Source organism: Suncus etruscus, chromosome 6 (genome assembly GCF_024139225.1).
Source record: "Suncus etruscus isolate mSunEtr1 chromosome 6, mSunEtr1.pri.cur, whole genome shotgun sequence".
Lineage (NCBI taxonomy): Eukaryota > Metazoa > Chordata > Mammalia > Eulipotyphla > Soricidae > Suncus > Suncus etruscus.
Genome location: NC_064853.1, coordinates 1,941,979 through 1,948,220, shown reverse-complemented (window position 1 = coordinate 1,948,220; position 6,242 = coordinate 1,941,979). Strand labels below are relative to the sequence as shown.

The following is a 6,242-nucleotide window of genomic DNA, read 5'->3' as shown; positions in this document are numbered from 1 at the left end:
GGTGCCGGCTGCGGGGGCCCCGCTTCTCACCGTGCTGTCTCCAACAGGAGTCCACCTGTCCAGGCTGCCCCCTGGACCCCTCGGCACCCCAGTTTCCCCTCCCACTCGGGGCCCTCTGCTGCAGTCACGGCCACCGCACAGCCCAGGGGGGACTCACAGACAGCCGGTGCCCCTTCTCGGCTGGCGGGCGCTGCCCGGACTTTGAGCCGTAGACGGAATTAATGGTTATTAGCGCTAATGGCAGGCGGGGCAGCACAGGGCGGGGGTGCCCGCATGGGGCCAGGAGCTTTGTGGGTCCCCAAGAGGGCGGGCAGGTGGGTGCCCCAGGCTGCCCCTGCAGGAAAGGCTGCAGGAAGGGGCACAGCAAGCTTGGGCTGCTGAGGGTGCTCCCCACCTGGCTCACCAGCCCTTGTGACAGACCCTCTGGCCGCCAGGCTCGGACCCGAGGCCACGTCAGCATCACGCAGGCACAGGTGAGCTGGGCGGGGCATCACATGTGGGGCCCACTGCCCTTTGGCCTCGGGTGGCCTGATGGAGAGGCGGAGACCAAAAGCACTGCCGTCCTACGTCTGGGAGAACCACTATCCCGAGGCCTGTCTTCACCCGAGGCCAGGGTGGGGGTCCTATGTTGGGAGAGGGTCCCTAGGAGTCTAGGGGGAGTTTGTGCTGCCAGAAATTATGAGGGTCACAGGCCTTACTGCTTAAATCTTGGTCCCTAATGCCTGTGGCTCTTTGTCAGAACCAGTGGAAGCCATACCTCACAAGTGGGTCCTGGCTGGGTTGGTGGCTTCGGGAATTGGGGGGGGGGGTCCCCAGAGGAGCAGGGAGCTCGGGGCAAAGGAGATGCAGAGAATGCACTTGTCCCCCAAATGGACCAGCCCAAAGGTTGGTGGGTCAGGTGGGCCTATCTGCAAGGCAACCCTCAAGCCCAGTGCCCATACATGTAGACTCTGGGTGGAGGCCCGAGTCTCTGGCCTGTGCGACTGTGGGGTGCAGGGCTCTTTCCCTCCAAACCCAGGCCTGGAGGAGCAGAAGGAGCTGAACAGATGTACAAGGTGAAGACGCCAGGCCACAGCTCTGTGGCTCCTTCTGCCTATCTGAGTTCCAAAGCAGGCATGCGGCCCCAGGTGCCTCTGTGTGTGTGTGTGTGTGTGTGTGTGTGTGTGTGTGTGTGTGTGTAGGAGTGTATGAATGTATGTGAAGTGTATGAGCACATGTGTGTGGAATGTATGAGCATTTGTGCAGTGTACAAGCACATGCATGTGAGTGTACGAGCACACATGTATGGAGTATGTGCACACATGTGTGGGAGTGTATAAGCACCTATGCAGAATGTATGAGCACATGTGTGCGGGATTCATGCATGCTGTGTTCATGTGGCTGAACCATGAATTTTTTGGTGCTGCAGAGTGTGGGTGTGGATGCGTCATGGAGCTGTGGATCACTCTGTGCCACGGGTTTGTGCGCTGTGGAGGTCTGAGTTCGGGGGTCCCCATCCTCCTTCCTGGACTTCCAGGAGTAATTCTGAGCACAGAACCAGGAGGAACCCTTGACTCTTCCAAGTGTGGCCCCTCCCAGAAAAAAGGCCAAGACATGGCTCCAGCAAACCCTCTCAGCCACTTATATGGGGGTGTCTGTGGCTGTCAGAAGGAATTTTACCCTCTGATGCACCCTCATCTGGCACCCCAGGGGACCCTGAGGAGCAGGCTTCGAGGACTGGAGGTCCCAGGGGGCGCTGTCAGGGAGGGAGGGGACACCCGAAGGACACAGGGTGGAGAGGAGTAGCTGGGACCCAGTTCATGGCTCATCCAGATCCTCTGGTGCCCCGCAGCCTTCAGGGCGGGTGCTGGGTATTGAGCTTAAGGGAGAGGGTGCTGACCTGGGCAGGGGCACCCCAGGCCCTTGCTTGTGACTCTGTCTGGGTTCCAGGGACCTCACTCTGGGAACTGGAGCCCTCAGCTGTGGGGCGCCGAAGGGGGCATTGTGAGGGTGCTCCCTGCTGACCCAAGCTTGAGTCTCCTCACAGGGTCACAGCAGGTGAAGCCTCCTCACTCCTGAGACACCCCTGTCTCTCGTTACTCGGGGCTGGTTGGTTTGGGGTGTCTGGCAGCTTAGGGCCCCCTAAACCCCAAGGGATGCTGCTGCCCACTTCTGCCCTCTATTTCTTTTACCTCTGAAAGTGGGGCCAAAGGCCATACTCAGAAGTATCAGAGCAGGAAAAAAGGGGTGCTCAGGGGTCTATAGCCCTGTGGTGTGGGGTGCAGGGGCAGAGCTGAGCAAATTGCTGTTTTCTAGGGGCTGCAGAGAAGTGGGGGGCTCTGAACATTCCCTGCCTCCAGTGTTTTCTGTGACTTTTACTTCAGAATTTTCTTCCCATATCACCAATTTGGGGATACTTGAGAAAGTTTGGAATCTGCCAGGCCTGTAGGATGCAGGTTTGTGGGGTGCAGAGGGATGCTGAGATGGACCACATGCTGGAGCAGCTGGAGCAGCTGTAGAACCCTCAGAGGAGCCCCTTGTCCTCCTCCTCTGCCCTCTGCACCCCCAAGTGGAGATTTTCAGGTGTGCCAGTGATGGGTGTCACCCCTGCGTGAGAAGTGCCCCTGGGGGCCGTGCTGAGGTCCCTGAGGAGGGCTGTCCCCCACTGCCTGTTGTTTCTAAAGGTGCTTTTGGACCACCTGCTCCCAGTCCTTACACACCATGTGGTCCTTCCCCTCCCACCTTCCCTGCCCCGTGTCCTACCCCGGACAGTCTTCACCAGGAGGACCTGGAAGGAGTTTGCTTGTTCCTGTGCCCACCCCAAGTTCTTCTCGCTGTCAGTCTGTCTGTTTGCACTAGGAACCTCATCGTTGAGGTGCAGATGTGATGCCCAGCGGGGGGCTGTCCTGTTCCAGGACCCCCATGGAGCTGCCAGAATGTTCTGGGATGTCCTGTGAGGGTCTCTGCAGTGGGGCCCAGAGCTGCACTGGGTCAGTTGTGCCCTGGGCCCTAACAGGGGGCCCCTCAGGGGCACAGCACCTCACACACATCACATCAGCACATCACACACATATACACATGTGCACACAAACACACACATACAGATGCAATACACCAGCATCTCACTCCCATACACATATGCTCACATGCGTACATACACCAAATCAGCATCTCACTCTCATAATACACACATACACATATGTACTCATATACACACATATATACATGTACATATACACACAACACTAGCATCTCATGCATGCACATACAAGTCCATCGCAGGCTAAGCCCAGGTCATGGTGAGGGGCTAGGCCCAGAACCAAGTCTTGGGTCACGCTTGCAAATACAGTCGCTCCTGAGGGCTCATGAGCAGACTTGCTCCCTGGGGTACAGTGACCGTGACATGGGACCTGAGTAGGCTCATGGTGCTCAGGAGGGGGCCAGTTGTCCCCTTGCCCTCAGCCACATGATTCAGGGGCTGGGCTGGCTCCACACCCTCCTCCCCACTGCCCCTGGAGCCCCCATTGGCATCACGGTGCCATGCAGAAGGCAGAGGTGCCAGTGCTGTTGTCGCTCGGCCCATCTTGGCTTCTGGGGGGTGGCTTAGGGGCCAGAATCGTACTCCCAACCCATCCGCTGCTTTTCCTCAAGCAGCTTCATGGCCAGTTGGCCTGGGCAGGGTTGACTGAGGCTTGGGGGGCTGTAGGGGTCAGAAATTCTGTGGTCCCCACCCCTTAGCATCTGGAAGCTCACAGAGGGGGGCCCGGGCCAGCCACCAACCTGCTCGTTGGTCCGGCAGACGCTGAGGTTCTGGTCACCACAGGAACATGCCGCCCGGATGTACTTGAGCCAGCTGCTTGCGCCTGCTGCACCCATGTCTGCGCTGAACTTGGCACTGCCCAGGTCTTCAGGGAGCTGAGGGTGAGAGCTCAGTCAGAGAAGAGTGGCCAGATGCAGGGTCAGTCGAAGACACAGGGTTGGGCCGGCCTGGCCTCCGGACCTGCCCTGCCCAGCTGGAACCATCGTTTGGGGTTCAGCTAGGTGGCCACCTGGCCTTCGGACAAGGCTGAGCCTTCCACAGCCACCTGGGACACGAGCTTGGACACATCTTGCCCCAGGGAAGGGAAACCCTGGGCCTGGCATCTGCTGCCCAGCAAAAGTGTGAGTGTTGGAGTCACCAGTGCAGCACAGCCTGGGGCCACCCATCTGTCCGGCTACGGTGGTCTGGACAGTGCTGCATCCAGCAGGTTTCTCCCCATCCCCTAGCTCATAAGCTCCGCCCCTGGCCCATTGGCTCCTCCCACAGCCTTCAGGCCCCACCCCTGGTCTTAAGGCTCCGCCCCAGCCCAGAGGCAACTTCCAAGCCCGCAGGCTCTGCTCCTGGTCCGTTCCTCCCGCCCATCCCAAGTCCTTAGGCCCCGTCCCACAGGCCAAGCTCAAAACAATCCCTGGCCTTGCATTTCACTCTACTGGCCCCAAAACAAGTGTTGAGTCCTTTTCCACAGAAAGCCAGATGTTTTTTTTCTGGCAACAGGGATGGACAGAACTGCAGAGCCTATGGAAGCACCCCTCCCTGGTGCAGGAGGAACCCCAGAATCTCGGCAACATCTGAAGGTCAGGGCTCCACAAGTAGCCTCTGTCCCATGTCCCCCTGCTGCAGGGGACAAGGCCCAGGAAGCAGCAGAGATCAACGTGGAAGGACCCAGTACCCCAAATCCCTGCAGTGAGCCAGTGACTAGGACCAGCACTCCCAGCCCCTCACTGCCCACTCACAAGCTCACCGAAAGCTGCCCACAGACCTGGTTCATGGCTCCAGGCCCTTTTAGATGCTCAGTCCTGGGTCTGGACCAGCCCACGGTGGTGCCGAGTCCTGCTCCCTGTTCCCCAAGGTCACCACACAGCATGACCCGGTCTTTCTCACTGGGAGCAGGAGGAGGCCACATCCCATGTCCCTCCATCAGAGCAGCAGAGACAAGGTGTGTTTAAATATGAAGAAACTAAGGCACGGAGCAGTTCGCAATCAGCAGATGCCACGGAGCCCAAAAGCCACAGATCCCCGGGCTGTCACCTCACTTCCTTCCATATTGGGGACCAACCGACCTCACTGCTCCTCTCCTGATAGTCCGTGGAGCCTCACCAAGAACCAGTCAGTGGGGTTCACTGAGCAGCCCCAGGGAGATGTGTGTGTGTGTGTGTGGGGTGTAGGTAGATAGATTTGAGAGTGGACCAAATAAAATGATGGTGTGCACAGATTTTGAGGGGGGTCACACCCGGCAATGCTCAGGGGTTTTTCCTGGCTCTACGCTTAGAAATCGCTCCTGGCAGACTTGGGGGACCATATGGGATGCTGGGATTTGAACCACCATCCTTCTATATGCAAAGCAAAAGCCCTACCTCTATGTATCTCTCCGACCCATGGGCGCACAGATGGATGAATGAGTGGGTGGGTGGAGGGGTGATGGGTGGTGGCGAATGGATGGATGGATAGATGGATGCATGGATGGGTGAATGGATAACTGGATGGGTAGGTGGATGGATGATTGGATGGATGGATGGATGGATGGATGGATGGATGGATGGATGGATGGATGGATGGATAGATGGGTGGATGGATGGATTGGATGGATGGATGGATGGATGGATGGATGGATGGGTGGGTGGGGTGGGTGGGTGATGGATGGTGGTAGATGGATGATTAGATGAATAGATGGATGGGTGGATAACAGGGTGGGTGTGTAGGTGAATGGATGGGTGGATGGATGGATGGATGGGTGGGTGACTGAGAAGGTGTAAAGGCTGATGGGTGAGAGATAGCTGAATTGTCAGACAGAGGAGTGAATTGATACTGCCAGGCCCTTGTCTTCTTTCTACTTCCCCAGTGAGATCTAGAGCCCAGGAGACTCAGCTCACTGCCAAGGGGACCCCCTTCACGGCCCAGACTGGGCCACTGCTTGTCCGCACCATTTCTCTTACCTGGACATGGGGGATATCAAGGACACGAGGGTCTGCTGCATTAAGGGGGCCTTTGGATAACTGATACCCTGTATTCTGCAGTCCTTCCTTCACTCTCACTTGCTCTTTCTGGATCTTTCCTGCTCTAGACTCAGCTCAGACCCTGCCTTTCTGGACGATGGCCATGTGTGACAGGCGTGTCCCTGTGCATGGGTCCTGGCTAGCGGTGTTGGGATGGTCCCACCTGGCCATCCTGGGTGCCTCCTTTACATGGGGACTCAGTGTCCTCTGACCTGGCTGTTCCGCACTAA

General features: G+C 57.9%; 1 protein-coding gene across 1 annotated transcript in view; it reads left to right on the top strand.

The window, feature by feature from the left end:
- Nucleotides 1-6,242, top strand: part of CEP104 (centrosomal protein 104) — a 223,291-nt gene that overhangs the window by 197,671 nt on the left and 19,378 nt on the right. The window lies entirely within an intron of this gene.